This window comes from Sander lucioperca, chromosome 4 (assembly GCF_008315115.2).
Source record: "Sander lucioperca isolate FBNREF2018 chromosome 4, SLUC_FBN_1.2, whole genome shotgun sequence".
In the NCBI taxonomy this organism is placed as follows: domain Eukaryota; kingdom Metazoa; phylum Chordata; class Actinopteri; order Perciformes; family Percidae; genus Sander; species Sander lucioperca.
Window position 1 is genome coordinate 6,657,997 of NC_050176.1, and position 14,906 is coordinate 6,672,902.

At 41.6% G+C, this 14,906-nt stretch overlaps 1 protein-coding gene across 4 annotated transcripts in view; it reads left to right on the top strand.

Annotated features, from left to right (window-relative positions):
* Positions 1 to 14,906, top strand: part of rhbdl3 (rhomboid, veinlet-like 3 (Drosophila)) — a 61,735-nt gene that overhangs the window by 14,848 nt on the left and 31,981 nt on the right. Inside the window, exon 1 of one of the 4 annotated variants that reach the window (XM_031289252.2) lies at positions 10,781 to 10,888. The exons of the other annotated variants lie outside the window; for them this stretch is intronic. The gene's annotated coding sequence lies outside the window, so the exon portion shown is untranslated. Of the gene's footprint in view, positions 1 to 10,780; positions 10,889 to 14,906 lie in introns of those variants that run through there. 4 annotated transcript variants of the gene reach the window in all.

The window sequence follows — 14,906 nt, forward strand, 5'->3', positions numbered from 1 at the left end:
GTGGCTTTCGTGCACAGAAACTCAAGTGAAGATAATTACCTCTTCTGAAGAGTCCATCATGTTTTTTTAATCCTCTGTGTCCTCCTTGGCTACTACCAACTGCGTGGAGGAGGGGGGGGCGCGTGTGCGATTACGGAAGACTTGTGTCATGTGGCTTCAACAACAGTGTTGTAGTCATTACTTAGAATTCCTCATGGGGGCGACAGAAACTACGCACTATAGCTTTCATGTTTTTTAATGGTGTATACAGTATGTAACAGTGTTTATGTGTTTATGTTGTCTGTGTACTCCAATGAAACAGCTGTGTGTGAGTTTAGTGCGGTCTTCCCAGGCAGCGCGGCAATGGTTATGTTTAGGGTTAAGGTTAGGGTTAGCTGCCTGGAAGGCGACGTTGGAGGCAAAAAAAAACACCATTGAGCGTTTAGTGTGTTGAGTATTTTCTGTCTAAAGACGTCAGGGTTCACAGTTCTGTTCATAATCTTGACTGCCACTGCAGATCTCATTATTTTGAGTCTCTCTTATACCTCAACGAAAACTGTGAGTTGTAAAGATATTGGCTATGAGACTCTGCTCCAACTAATCGCACAGGGAAGGATGATGGAAGTGGCAAGCAATTTCACTTCCTCTGCTTCTTAAGCTGACTTTTCTTTGACACTTTTTTTAAGTTCATATAAATAGCATCATATGAGCAAGACAGTAAAGCGCTTGAATAAAAGCTCTATATAATGTTGTTGAAGGGATAACATGGTAATTAGTGAGCTTTAGCGCTGTTGGTAGGTGGAATGTGTTACCTGTGGACAGAGCCAGGATAGCTGTTTTGACCTGTTTCCAGTCTTAATGCTAAGCTAAGCTAACCAGCTTTTATCATACAGACATGATAGTGGTGTCAACCTTCTCAGCAAGAAAGCAAATGAGCATATTACTTAAAATGCCAAACTATTTCTTTAAATCAGAGAAAAAGCGCTCACGCACAAAATCAGAAAGAGAGACTTGTCTGTTTTGACTGACAATAAGAAAATCATCTGCCTGTACAAAGGTGAAATTGTCCTTATGATTTCATGAAGATATGAATCCCTTGGCAGCTGCATGAAGGCATTATATCTGCCTCACCTCTTTAGCACCCTGAACTGCCTTTCCTGGAAGTTTTATTTTCCTACTCCAATAGTGCAGTTTCAAAGAACTCCTCTCTCGCCTTAAAAGGAAAGGGGAGCTGGTTATTGAGAGAGTGGGGATTGTTTCTTGCTGGCTGACCTCTGAGGATTATGGGAATAGGATTATGAATTAGAGGGTGCCCTAGTGGGGCTTTCCACCACCACCAAGGATCAGAAGACAGCTGACTGGCTGACCGCCTGATTTCAGTAGATTAATAAAAGCTCCTACTTTCAGAAGTTCCCCCAAAACAGTCCAGAAAATGACATGTCAGTGGTGGCAGAGAGCATTTGTCCCTCGTACTGTTGTAATATGTCCTTTTTTCCCCACAGCCTTATCCATCTGGTAAGGGAGGGGTTCTGGTTGGAGATTGGCAGGCAGTTTGAAGGGTCCTACCCGACCCAGATGGCAACCTTGAAAATGTTTCCGACAGTCCCCCATCCTCAACCCCAGCCTCACTTGGCTCCCCCTTTTTTGATGCCTTTTCTTCTTGCGATTTGAAGAAAATAAGTCGGGGGGGCTCCCCTCAAGGCAGCCCCACCCTCAGGTCTGTTTGCCAGCTATTAGAGATCATAAATCTCTACGTTGAATAGAACCGCTGCCATCAGTGGTGCAGGGGATTGACCTCGGGGCAGGCTTGGAGCAGAAGAAGGGACTGAATGGGAGTGAAAGACAGCCCGGGGACGGCTCGTTAAACAAATGTTTCTCCCTTCTTTTTGTTCCCCTTCTTATTCTGTGAAGAGCTGCTGAATGTGTACAGCAGTAAAGGGATGTTTGGTAGTGGGTTGGGCCTGCTGTTAATAAGGGGTTCTCACCTTGGTGTAAATGGGAGGTTTGGGGGGAAAAGGTCACCAATCTCCATCTTTGTCTCTGTGGTGACCTGCCTGTGCCCTATGCTTGAGTGACATGGATACTCCATCACATCTTTGTGTGTGTCTACGTGTTCATTTGACAAGGTTGCCAAAAGGGTTTTTTACTTCTGTAGCTTTCGGCAAATAGGTCTCGCGTTTGTATCTCAGTGAGAGTGACATTAATAGCCACAGTGGTTTAAGCTTTCCCTTTCTGGTGGGTGTTTGTACATCTTGGATTCTAGGCTGTGTTTTTGTTTGTGTTTCATTGGGTTTTCATACAAACTTCCCTCCACTGTGACTGCATTCACAAGCAGAGACAGGGGGTAAAGTGTTTATTTGAACACATGCTAAAGAGTCTGCTAGAGCCATTTGGCTGTCTGCTGCAATCCCCTCTGTCTCTGGAGACACCCTGGTGGGATAATACAGCTCTCTCTCTCTCTTATTTAGTCTGTCTCTCCCCGTTTTAAACTATCAACCTGTCTGTCATATCTACACTAATGCAGATCATTTTTGCAACATCTTTTTGCTCTGTTTTGTACGTTCATCCACTCTTAGATGCCTGGCTCTAAAGTTGAGCTTAAAATGCTTTGTTTAAAGGAGAAAACTGAATTTATTTGGATTCAACCTTTCACAAACATGCAGTAGCAAAAAGAAACTTTTGCAAATGTTATTCCACATGCCAGATGGTGTTGACCGTCTGGTGCAATTTAATAGGATTTCTTTTCTTTATTTGGTCAGAATTTATGGAAAAAACTAGATCTAGAAAAAAAAGCTAGATTTTGTTGTAGTACTCCTATACCCATTTCCCACTGGTCAAAAACCCACTTACACCCACTCACATCTGGCTTTTGTCTGCAGTGGGAAAGGTTACAATCTGCATTCAATCCTTGAACAAATGACTCTGTAGTATTTATAACTATTAATCGGCTCCAGCTCCAATCGGCAGTGATGGAAACATGACACCCGGGTAGACGCGCTAATTTTCTCCCGTTAAGGCACGATGATATGATGCGCATGCGCCTGTCAGTAACTTCTGTCATCTCAGCCACAAATTGCGTCCATCTCCGGCCAAGCAGCGCTCGGAGACATCACATGGTTTCAGAGAATTGGAGGACCCAAATGCAGAGACAGCCAGGCAGTGGTGAGCTCGAGGATTTAATCACAATAAAATCCATACAAACAAAAGGTGTCCAGAATGCAGCAGGCAAAGAAATCCAAAACGTAGTAGAAGTCAAAACAGGAATCACAGGAAACGGGAATACCAAGGCAAAACAGGTAGACTAACACACAATATCCAAAACAATGATCTGACACTAGACAAGGGCAAAACAAAGACTAAATACAAGAGGTAACGAGGTGAAACAAGGAACAGGTGACACGAGGAATCAGGAACAGGTGAAACACATCAGGATGGGGCAGACAATCACAAAGGCGGGAAAACACAAGGCAGGAAGTAAAACAAGACATGACAAGGGAGAAAACAGACTACCAAAATAAAACAGGAAACTGAAACATACACAACCATGACAGGAGATCGTTCCAAATAAGTCGTCACCAAGTTTGAAAGAGACACCGAAATAGTAACAGATAAAAGGAGGATTAACCACCCTAACATTTTCACTGGCCTCCATGCAGCTTTCTAATGTTAACTAACCCCGAATGTGACACACTAGAAAAAAGAGGAAATGCATACTTGTCTACTGACAATAGGAAAGGAAAAGAAAAACATGTTTATACACGCTAATTTTGGTGGAAAAAGGGTATTGTAGTAGTAGTAATCTGCTTGAGCAGTGTCCAAACTGGTCCAATAACGTGTTGCCCAATTCACACTGAGGGCAAATACAGTAAACAGTATATACAGTATACCTAAGTCACTGCTACAGTCGCCTATGGCTCCACGGAGCAAGCTTCAACCGACAACCAGCAATGCAGGACTTTTATAGCATCCAGAGATGATGAACAATCTTCCTGCTCGATATTGCATCTATCAAATAAAAGACCTGATGATATTATGATTGCATCTTGTCTCCCCCTTGTACGGTGGCCGACAAACGCACTGCAATTTAATGAAACACACGCAAATAGACAAAACACAAGCAAATTAAGAAAACATCTTCATAAATTTGACAACACATGCATTTAGCAAACACACTGCAAATACACACAACACAACCATATACATAAACGCGCTGCAAATACAGAAACGATGCAAAAGAAAAGCACACAATCCCATCACAAAAAATCACAGATAAAGGCTTCTGAACCAAACACTACCCAATCGGAGATGTTTAAGCAGTAATGCGACCCGCAGATCGCAGATAAAGGCTTTTAAACCAAATACTACATAACAGGAAATGTTTCAGGAGTAATGTGACCCGGAATTAGGGAGAATTTAACAACACTGGCCAAGATGACATCTTTTACTGCCGTTAGCATGTAGCTACATGCAACAATGTAAACACCGCAGTAAAAAAAAAACACTCCAGTCCTGCCTACCTGGAGCAGATGACCAATCATAGAAGGCCGGCTTAGAGTTGCGTAACACTTAGCCGAGAGTAGAAAAAACTGTTGAAACCAGAGCATTCATAACAGTTGGAAATCTGACCGTTTTAGCTCACTGGGATTCTCTAAAATAGGTTTACCTCATTATTTGAAGTTTTGGCCACGTTTAACATGAAAATCTGACATTATAACATTGTAGATATGACAGAACACACGGAAAAGCATAATATGTTCTTGAAATAACGTAGACTTACACAGTCAAATGGCTGCTTGGATATCACCTAAAGCTTTAAGGGCACTGATCATTATCTTGGTTAGAATGCCTGCCATGCAAAGATGGACTAAAATGATGACTGTGAGATTTTTCGTCATCTTGAAGGATTAACCTTGTTGAAAACAACCTGTTCAGTTAAGATTTCTTCCTTTAGTCTCAAGAACATTGAGCATGCAAGTAGGCAATATATATCGATATTATATTGATATCGTGATATGAGACAAGATATCTAAGATTTTGAATATCTTAATATGGCATAAATGTTGTCTTTTCCTGGTTTTAAATGCTGCATTACAGTTAAGTGATGTAATTTTCTGAACTTTTTTTTTAATTTGCCTTTACCAACTTAGTCATTAAATCACCATTACTGATGATTATTTATCTAAAATGTCATTGTGAAAATATTTTGTTAAAGCAGTAATTGTCAACCCTACAACATTGTCACAATATTGACATTGAGGTATTTGGTCTATAATATCTTGATATCTGATCTTCTCCATATCACCCAGCCCTACATGCAGGGTCACAATGTACTTGCAGAGAGATGAACTGCGCCCATGGATGTATTATTAGACCTGGATGCAACGTTAATGGTGGAGCCCCATTCATTCCTATGAAGAGTTGCTTAGTGGCGCATCCGCCAAAAAAGTTTCTAAGCTTCTGGGTTTACTTCCTTGATATGTGACCACTGACTATGCACAGTAGTGATTGTCTCGCTGGCAGAACGACGGACAGACCGAAGGACAGAGATTACTTCCTTTATTAGATAGATACTTTAGTGTCTAACATCTTTCCACATATCAAGCCCCATCTGTGTGTGTACTGTACACCCGCTGTACCCACTGAAGACATCTTCACACGACCAACGTTGCCTGGTTACAAGCCAGTTGGCAAGGAAACTGTGACGGCCGGTGCTAATTTGTGATGGCCTCAGACAACTGTGTGTGTGGGGAGGTGTGTGTCTGTGTGAGATGAATGAGGGCTTCTTATCTGTCAAGCAAAACAGGTGACCCAGCGCTCCGTTGATTAGGCTAGACAGACACAACGTCAGTCATCCCTGCTGCCAACATGAAACACGCCTCGTGTGATAAAAAAAACAATTCAGGACTGATTGAAATCCACCTCAATTATTTTGACTGAATGAGCAATTTGGGTGACTTACCTCCATTTTTTTTTTATTTTGGAACCAAAATCTAACTATTGGCAGTAACTGTATGGAAATCTGACAGTTATCTGTTTTATAGTGAAAAGGACGGAGGAAAACAGTGAAAGAAGAGCAGAGAGAGTACATTAGACTGCATGCGAGAGAAAGCAATTACCTGTGGCAGACTATGTTATATTTTTCCGTTACAGAGGACAAGAGAGCAGTGGAGAGAGCAGAGAATTGCAAATGAAAGAAGGCTGAGGAGAGAAAGAGAGGATAAGGAAAAGAAAAAAGGAGAAGAGAAAAGAGATACTGTGGCCAGCAGGGCCTGCCAGTCACTTTTTTTCTCTGTACCTGCTGATAAGACTAATCTGAGTGAATAGCCCCACCAGTAATAGCCTGGCTCCGCCCTCCTACGTACTTCCATTTAATTTTCATTTTCCTTCAGTACGTTGTTTGGGTTTGCGGTATATTCGCGGGTTTTCTCCGGCCAATCTTTACCGGTCCAATCAGCGAACAGAGGGAGTGGCTGAGAACGATGACGTTGAGGTTGTGTGCTAGTTTGAGTTGTAGTTCCGTAATGGCGGCGGAGAAAGATGTGAGCGAAGCGACTGGTTATGGCAGATCCAGAGTGGCTCTGGGCAGATCCAATAGTTTTAAACATCAACAGAGTACCCGCCTTCAAGGAAGTTAACACTTGTCAATGGAGAGTGGCAAGACTCTCTGTACAAATGAAATGTACGAGAGTCTGGTAGGACCAGGCTACACCAGTAATGCCATGCACTTGAAATTTCTTTTGTCCCGATATTGGGACTTTGACTTAGTATCATTTGCAGGTCCAGTTAGGAGCAGCTGCTCTACTGAGAGAACATTCGCCTCACTGCAGGAAGGAGCTGGATTTGATTTTTATTCTTGCTGGTGAGTTTTTTTCTCTGTTTCCAAAAACATGAAATGTGTTACACTGTGCACTAGCACAGTGTAACACATTTCATGTTTTTGGGGGTGGAAGTGGAACATTGGTTGGTAAAAGGTCAATGGAGATCTTATTATTTTAAAGTACATTTAACCAATACGGGGCAATAATAAAGTTTTTTGTTGTTGTTGCATTACACAGTAAGCCCATATAGTGGGTGGACCCCACTAGATTAGATAGGATGTAGAATATAATGGAATCCAAAAGCTAAATCTGTGAAGCTTATTATGCCAAATCTTTTTTGAGAATGTGTCAGAGATGTGAATTTATAGTACATCTGTGGTCATCTGGCTGTAGTTTGTTGTGGTGTTAATGTGTAATGTTATATAGACTACCTCGTATTTTGCCACTTCCCGTCTTTTCCCTCCCAACTTTTCTATTTAAAAATGACAAACAATACTTATACAACATATAACATAATTATCACCTGCTCGTGATTAGTCCCCACCTTTGGTCTCTCTTCCTCTTCACGTGTCTCTTCACGCTTTGAAGCAGAGTGGATTTGGTCTGCTTCCTCCAAAAATCATCTCCTCGCACAATAAGCCAGGGAAATAACAAGTTCAAGTGTGCAGTCTTTTCAACACTTGCCCCCTCAGTCTTTCACCGGAGTTCCCCCGGGAGGGAAACACTGCTTGTATTCAAACATGAGTAACAAGGGAAAGAAAGGAGAGTGGGTGAGAAATTGTGGAGAAGCTGCTGTTTAATGAAAGTGGGTTATAATAGAGTGCTGTGCTGGGACAAGTGAGGTCCTCTCTCAGCGTGTTGATCTTGCTGATGTATGCTATGCCAGATTGTTGCTTAATTGACTTAGTCTGTGACCAGCTGATGTTATCCTATTAAAGGCAATAATTTCACCTGCCAGCCACTGGCCTTTATTTCTTTCCAGCAAGCGGTGCTGATTTATTTCAGCAAAGTCTGGATATTTCTTTAAATACTATTAAAGCACATGCTGTAGGCATCTTTAAAGAATGGCATGCTATCACACACAAGTAAAACATTAACATAAACTAAAAGAAGATCTTCTATTCCCAAAATGTCAAATATTGATATTTTGTTGTTCCCTTGCAGTACCAGCCTTGTTCAGTACAGGCCAGCTCTGCCCACTACATCACACTAAGGTCTCATCTATTTATAACTCCTCTTGTTTTTAATAATGACTTTAAATCCTTTACCCCTGCTTTTTTCTTGCTATTTACTGCTTGTTTCCTGCCGACTCCACTACCTTTCTTCCTCTGTTCTCCCTTCAGTCCTTCCCTAGCTTTCCTTACTCGTCGGTGGCCTTACTCTTAGCCTCAAAGTGTAGGTGTTGTTTATGTCAGCATTAACAGGCACTGCTGTGGCATTTTGGGGGCTATTAGAAGTCTTGTTGAGGTATTAGTCATGTCTCTGAAGTGTGACGTGGGCAGAGCACTGGCTGGGCCAGCGGGGGCCGTGACATGCATGGCGAGCTGGTCTTTATGCGAGCCAGACGGCTGACCTTTTCCTGCAGAATCCTCGGCGACGGGAGAGGTGATGTCTGGGTAATTAATGATGTGAACCCTCGGCGGTTTATCACATCCCTCCCTTCTGCATCCCACCCCGCTCTGCTGTCTCTGTGTCACTGTCAAGGGACACCAGTGGGAAGTCTGACTGGGAAGAGCAGGGCTGTATTGGATCAGCCCATCTGTGTTTGTCTCTGGTGGAAATTTGTTCCCAGCTGAGATGCAGGCAAAGCTTTGATGATAATGAAATTGAAAAGAGGAATGAGATTCTGAGTGACAGCCGGACTGAAGAGAGTCATCTAGTGTCAGCGTCACACAAGTCAGATTGAGCTCATCGTTTTCGTTTCATCCCCTGAGATTTAAAACAAGACGAAGAAAGGACAATTATCAGAACAATTTTCTTCTTGAGTTTGTATTATTAAATGCTGCAACATTCCAGCATCTTCACTTCTTCTCCTCTGGACAGTACTGCTTTTGTCTGAGTAACTCTGAATTCTCTCTCTGTCAGAGAACAATGAAACAATCCACTGGCTGCTGGCTGATACCCTGTCAGCATCAGTGCCTACCCGAGCTGGGAGCTGTCAGGTCAGACACAGACCGTGTTGGAGATAAGACTTGCTCATGTCAGATTGACCTCCGTAAGCATGGTGCTTTATTCTTACAAACTGCACTGACCATTGTGTTGGCTTATGTCTGCATTTGTGTGTGTGTAAGGCTCCACATCCCTTTCAGTTTATACAAGTTGCTCTTCATAAAAGACTTATCTGTACCATACCTAATAAAGATGTACATCAGAGGGCTAATAATTGCACACACTAAGCCATCACATAGGAAAGGTTTTGTTAAAATGCCAAAACAATAGAAAAGGCTAAATCCCTTCTTCTTTCTCTCCTGTCTTTGGGTTGGCAAACAACACAATTGTGCATTACAGCTACCATCTAATAAGGAGTGGGACAGACAAATACCAGTCGTCAGTTTTGTCTCAGCAGGTTAAGCATTTGCTGATTGAGACAATGTACTCAATGGAGTTGTTCTCATTGACATTTGTCTTTTTCTGTTTCCATACAAATGAAAATGAAATGGTTTGATCTTGGCTTATAAATGCTACCAAGAAACTAAGGCAAACAGTAGTTCTAGAAAGTATTTTGAAAATTCAGTTTGGGATGCAGCCATGTTAGCGGCTCTGTGAGGCTGTACTTAGCCACAGTGGTGCTTTGATGCTAACGTCAGCATGCTAACATGCTGATTTTTAGCAGGTACAATGTCTACGCACCAAACACTGTAAAGAAATTTATTGGACAGAATATCCGAAACTCACCAACACTTCTGGTCTCAGAAATGATGTAGCAAAAACATATTTATAACGTCTTGGGTTTTCTGGTTCTGCTTTAATGTTTCTAATATTTTAGAAGAATGCGAACAATAAGCAGCTGACAGACAACGAATGAAGGAGAGGGCGGACCTGATGAGAGAGAGACGATGATGTTTTATCACACAGATGACCAGCGATGTATAGTCAGAACAGCTTATGGATCTGAAAGTTATCATCCCTAAATCCTGTATAAGTCCATAAATTGTGTGCAAGGTTGAAATTGCAGGCTAGTAAATGCATTGTTTATGGTCCACTTCCTGTATTTGGGTCGGATCGCGTTCTCACCTAAAGTGAACCGAACTCTAGTTCACTTGGAAGCGAACCGAGACCCCCGTTTTCAAGCGGATCAGAGTTTGTTTTAAATTAACCAAACGAGGTAGGTGTGAAAGCAACCTAAGTTAGCATGCTACATGCTACACAACATTTGCTCATCATCACTTAACAATCCATCCAATAGTTTTCAATCAACGAATCTCAATCTCACGGTGGTGCTCGAGATAAAGTCAGGGGATCACCAGAGTCATTAGGATTTATCCTCTGGGGACAAAGAATGTCTGTACAAACTTTTATGGCAATCCATCAAATACTTGTTGATTTAATCTGGACCAAAGTGGGGGACTTTAGAAGTCTAGAAGGATAGAAAATGATGCATTTTCAAATTCAGCCCACTTTGTATGGCCATGGACACTCTCTCTCACAAACTCACACCACACAAACCCCCCTCACTAATGTGAGTATTTCCATCCATGATGTCTGATTGCCCCACTGTCTTGACTATGGTCTTCTGGGCGATGTTAGCTGTCAGTCTGAGTGTTTGACTTTTCACCACTCCATCACTGCCCCGCCCCTCCCATACAAAGCCTCCGCCCACCGACAAGCTGTCAACTCTACTCAACCTGAACTAGTCTGAGCCTGTGTCTAGGCCCATCCGCCGGGGACCGACGATAAGCCCCATAGCAAGTACCAATAGCACTGATAATGTAGTCTTTCAGCTGTGTGTGTGGTGTGGTGTGGTGTGGTGTGTGTGTGTGTGTGTGTGTGTGTGAGAGAAAGAGACAGTGATAGAGGCAAGAGAGATATCACACAGGAAAACCCCTTTGGTGTTGAGGGCATGGTCTGAAAAGCCTGATTAACATGAGAAGGTGAGTTTGTTTCCATTGTACCTGCTATGTCGGAGTGTGTGTATGTGTGTGTGAGAGTGATGGCCAGTGAATGAGGTGACCCTAGTCTCGCCTGTCCTCCCTGGTGCTTCAGTGTAATTATCGGGGAGACTAACGAGCTTCTCTAACGAGACTGGCTTTTTATTAGAACTGCTAATTGCTCCATATCAAGGGAATACTCTGGCTTTGTGTTCAGGAAGCACCGGGAAGCAGAATAACTGTGTATGAGGGTTGTGTGTGTGAATGTCTACAGTCTTTGCTGCTACTCTGTTGGCATCTGCATACCCACAATAATAGGGAACTGGAAGAAGAGGTCACTTTTAAAGACTGTATTTAAACAGGCATCTACATATATAATTGTGCATGTATAATAATATGTCTGTATGCACCTTTACATGTTTGCCTTTGCATGTCTCAATGACCCAAATTAACAGGAGAGTGTGATAGAGATGTCAATCAAGTGCAGTCTTTAAGGGACAGTTCACCCCAAAATCTAAAATATATTTTTTGTGCTATTTATCAGTCTAGATTGTTTTGGTGTGAGTTGTCCAGTGTTGGAGATATCGGCCATGGAGATGTCTGCCTTCTCGCCAATATAATGGAACTAGATGGCGCTCATCTTGAGGTGCTTAAACAATACATTGAAAAACTCAACAGCAATGTCTCTTTCCAGAAATCATGACCTCGTAACGCAAGATAATCCACAGACCTGGTTGTGAGCAGTTTCATGTAGTTACTATTTTCTTTCTACCGAACTACACCCACCGTATGGCCATGCAAAAGGAAGCGTACTTGCTAGCTTGTGGAAATTAGTTTATAGCTAACCCATACTGCTAGCTCACCTAAGTTAGCAAATGTTACATCTGAGCCGAAAAGGGACCGCATTAATGTTGCGCTGTCACAAGCACAACACTCTTGTCCATGATGACGCAATACACACCAAAACAATCTAGATTGATAAATAGCACTACAGTTAAGAGGGAAAATATGTATTTTTGATTTTGGGGTGAAATGTCCCTTTAAGTCCATGTGTAGAGGTCTAATCAATTAAAAGTGAAAATACCTCTGTGGGTGTACCATGAGGGTGTAGTAGCTTTTTATAGAACTTTTTCGCAATAGAAATGTTCACTTGTCACAGCAGGAAAAGCACAAGTGAAACAAATTTAATTAACAATGGCTAGGTTCCATCAAGTGTCCCAGTAAGCCATGCCAGTGAGCCAGCATGCAAAATACCCAGACTCTGAAACTAGCTCACCTAAATGGAAGGCAGGATTGGAATTCAATCATTTTAATGTCATCAATGACTCCTGAGCTTTTCCTGCTATTGTAAGCCAAAATTTCTGCCGTGAAAAAGGTCTATTATTCATGGAGATTAAGATTACCCTGTTGATTAGTGATAAAGTCATTGATGGCACAATATACGGTACATGGTTTAGCTTCTACTGCAGCCATCTACTGGCTCATAAGAAGACACTTTTAAGGCTTTCTTCAAACTGTTTGCTGAGTATATACTTTACAGCAAACACTCTGTAGGTATGTTGGAGTATTATATAAATCCAGGGGGGGGAAGCTATTAGGAGAGTAAGACTCAGCCAGCTCATTAAATGGGCTGTTATAATGCTGTCCACATGTAATTAGTCTGTCTTGGCTTGTCTGCCTTCATGCAATATAACAGATTGTATATGTAGTGCAATACACTATAAACCCCATACTGTAGTAACCCTTTACATTAGGGGATTGCAATTGTACAGGATTAATCTAAGGTTTAAAAAAAAGGGTCAATATGGAAAGTATCCAAAAGAACCTTGATATCTGGATAATCTAATAGCTTGTTTTGTCTGTAGGTCAGCAGATTGAACAGGTAGAAGCTGTTTTTTACTGCACCTTCTTTATGATAGCAACACCTCAGTGGTGCACTGTCTGACTCTGTGGGGGGATTAAAAGTAATTATACTGCTGGACAGGCAATAATAATATACAGAGATCCAATAATACAGTAATATATTTTTGTGCTTAAAAAATAACAGTATGTAAGCATAAAGTAAATAATTGAGATGAGCACAGCTTTGCAGAATCATACTTTTATGTTGACTGTGTTTTTCAGACATGCAATTTAGGAACAGTAATAGTATAAGGATGTTTTCCATGTCGTAACACACGCAGAGTATATACTGTATATACAGTACTTGTGTACTTCAGATAATGTAAGCTTTTGTGGTGTGTTTGCATTCTTCTCTTATGCTTGTTAATATGAAACAATGCTGACACACAGACACACACACACACACACACACACCTCACTTTTCTCATCTCACTCCTTTGTCCTCTGTCCCACTATCATTATGGTCATACAGTAACTCAAGGGCTATTGGAGCTCCTGTTGCTTAGGTTACATGTTATTGCACCCTCAGTCAGTCTCGTCATGCGTGTTGCCATGCTTATTAGTCATGCCTGCTGTAGCCTGTCAGCCTGGAGGATATTATTATCCAAAAGTGTGACATTAGAAGTCTTTACTGACCACTCAGGCAGCAGCCATGTGTTGTTTTTATCCACCAACACATCTTTGCTTCATTTCAGAGACGGCTCACACATGTTACGGTGCTGAATGAATTATTCATGCCTGTTACTGCATGAAACTGTAACGGTTGTATTATTTTTTCTGTGTAAAATTAGATAACTTTATTGGGGATAAGACTTCAGGTTCCTTCCCTGTCAGTTTGTTTTAGATCATTTCAGCTGTGTTATATAGAAGACAGTGAGAGTGACTGACAGCATGACTCAGGTCTTTATACCAGTTCAAAGTCAACAGTTTGTGATATGGTACAGTTTTAGCAGTTTTCCACAAAACTCCCAGGGTGCATCCTGTCTGAAATGTTGATGATGTTTTTATTAAAGTTTTTTTGGGATCCGCTTTCTGCTTATGCAGCATAAATTAGATGCAAGTTTATTGTCAGCAATGTAGCTACTGGTGTGTTTTTGTTTCCAAAAAAAGATTACTTTGTACTCACTTTTGAGATGTTACACTGGACAGATATAGAGAAGAAAAGATAAATAAAACTGGACTTGTGAATACCGGTATGAGAGTAAAATGCTGTCCTACTGCTGAGCGATTATACTACAACACTTTCACTTCCATACACTACATGACTATTAGACACTAGCAGTCACTACATCAGCTCTTTAGTACATGGTTCAGTGTGAGTGTTGTAGGTGTAAGAGGATTTGAGAGTGGCCACCAGCTAGCTGTTATTAAACAAGGATTGAGTTATTCACTGTCTCTCTTAGGCCGGCTACACACTGCCTGCGTGGCGTGAGCGTGGCGTTTCTGTTGTGTGTCAGCTGCGTGGCGGCTGCGTGGATTTTTCTGTCGTTACACACCAGAAACATGTCTGACGCGGTGCTGCTGCTGCTAGCCTTGTCTGTACACATGTATGTTTCCCATTGATAAAATGAAATACCATGTTAAACATACATATATACTGATTTGATTACAGTAAAGATAACGTCGGCAGTATTGACGGCAAAATAGGCTACAGAATATTTCGTTTTGTATTGACAGGTGCAATATTAGAAAATCAAATTTATTTTTAAATTACATTTATATCTGCATTTATATCAAAACCTAGAGACTTTCAAACATCAACATGTCATTTATTAATATGTATTTGTGTCAAAATGACATATAAACATCTTTTCTTATTCTATTTTACCTGGTAACGCTTCCAATACGCTTGCGTGTTGCGTGAAAAATAGGCGTCGGTTCTATTTCTAGCATACACGCGTTTTTGGCGTGGCTCGAGCTGCATCTGAGACGTTACGTGTCACACAGGCAGTGTGTAAGCTCTAACCTGTTAACATGGGAGCCGAAATATAAACGGACACGCCACGCAGCTGACACGCTCACGCGACGCAGCCAGTGTGTAGCCAGCCTTACTGTAATTAACTCTGGACTCTCTTCATTCACACCCCCACACTTTCTTTTTCCCATTAGCTTGTGCTTA